This window comes from Eucyclogobius newberryi, unplaced genomic scaffold (assembly GCF_026437365.1).
Source record: "Eucyclogobius newberryi isolate DKJ021-1_F unplaced genomic scaffold, fEucNew1.0.hap1 SCAF_18, whole genome shotgun sequence".
NCBI lineage: Eukaryota > Metazoa > Chordata > Actinopteri > Gobiiformes > Gobiidae > Eucyclogobius > Eucyclogobius newberryi.
In genome coordinates, this window is record NW_027315812.1 from 22,585,190 (window position 1) to 22,587,257 (window position 2,068).

The following is a 2,068-nucleotide window of genomic DNA, read 5'->3' on the forward strand; positions in this document are numbered from 1 at the left end:
TTAGATGCAGTATTCGTTGTCAGGCTCATGCTTAGTACAGAGCCCCTAACATGGCATGAGCAAAGAAAAGAAAAAAAAAGAGTAAACTTTATGGAGGACTTTTGAATGCTGTGTGAAAAGGAATAAACCTTTTAATTATTCATTTCAAATGTTATAAACTGTGTCCCGAGATACGAGATAAGCATAAGCATCTTCAGATCAAATATGGCTTTTTGTAATCATGTTGATGTTGTAATTAGGTGTTTTGGTTCTGAACACGATTATCCAATCAGCAAGCAGAATGAGCCTCACACGAGTCTCTCATTTGGGTTAAATCCAGGTGGTTTGACCTGACCTCAGCTCAGCACCTGCAGCTCATAGTGAGTCAGGGCTCGTGAGAGAGACACTTCACTGAGGCTTTTTTAAACCAGCAAGAATTTAACTCTTACACACTGTTCCTTTAATAGATAAAGTAACTGACGCTAGTGATTTTATTACTTAATTTGCAAAACTTTTCTTTATTTAAAAGCAGATAATACAAAAATACGTGTTAAAGATTGACTTGATGCATTTCAAATATTTGTATTAAAACCGTATTCAAACAATATTAGCTTCTCCACTTAGCTTCTGCAATTAGTTTGTTGTGGTCCTCCTGGCTTAAGTAAAGTGTAATATAAAAACTAAAGCACCTTAGTAGTTTGCTATAATTATTTATTTAACTTTAGCCAGGAAGACCAGGGAGGCCATGGAGAAGCTAATAAGAGAAGATAATTGGATAAGCTAATAAGAGAAGCTAATAAGAAAAGCTAATAAGAGAAGCTAGTTAGAGAAGCTAATTGGAGAAGCTAATTGGAGAAGCTAGTAAGAGAAGCTAGTAAGAGAAGCTAATTGGAGAAGCTAATAAGAGAAGCTAGTAAGAGAAGCTAATCGGTGATTCTAATTTCAAAAGTTTGCAAAATATTTTCTTTAAGGATTTGAATGTTTAATCAATGTCTTTAATTGAATTGTCTTTTAAAAAAAAAACTCTTTTACTAAAACAATTTGTTTAATTATTTATCAAATTATTTTTTAGTGAGAGTAGTGCTGAAGTAATGCTCTAAGTAATGCACTTACTAATTAATTTGATAAAATGTGTTTTTAAATCTATTTTTAATAATGTAGTTTTGAGTGTTTGAATAAAAGTTGTATTCCTTTTCACACGGCTGTCAGGGTCCTCCATAATATGGAATGGCATAATTAAATAAAGCATAAAGAAACTTAAAATCTTTATCAAAATGTTCTATTACTATGGAAATGTGTGGTAATCTCCCATTTTTTAATTGTGAATGTTAATGTACAGTGTATAGAATTGTATTTGTGGAAACAAAGTGCAATACAAATATACACTTTAGTTCCACAATTCCACTGTGTTTTTACATATGTGACTCGTACAATCTTAACTGCCTGACGTCAGAGCAGCAAAAACATACACATTCAAGAAGACTGAACAAAACAACTGCCATATACCATTATTGATGCGGTTATCTATTTATTTATTTGTTTATTTATGACTACTTAAATAGGATCCTTATGTTTTTTTATTACGTTTTTTAACAGTTTAACAGGGCTTGTATTCAACTATGGGACTGTTACGCATGTCTTCCTCTTTCTACTTTCTACAATGCCATATCTTTACGTTACTGAATTCAATTACACTTAAGATTTCATGTGTGTTTTTCTTTTTGTCAACTCAGCAGTATGTGATTCTTGTCCAGTGGGAAACACTGTATAACATGCAATAACGTATGGTGTTCTTTTTGTTTTTTGCATCAACCTTCAAAGTGGAGTTCAAAGTGCACATTTTAGAGACATTCAGGAGCAACAACATTTGAGAGACGATTGAAATATGAACTGCTAAATAAATACAAGAATCACATGCTTTTCAGAACATGTTTGTCAAGGTCTGAACTACAAGATTAGCAAGTTTTATACAGAATAAAACCCCACGGAGACATTTTGTTGTTTGCTCAGGACATGTGATTTCTGCTTACGTTACGAGTGATTTTAATGGTGGAAATGTTTGCAGCCCTATAACACACAAACCCGTCTA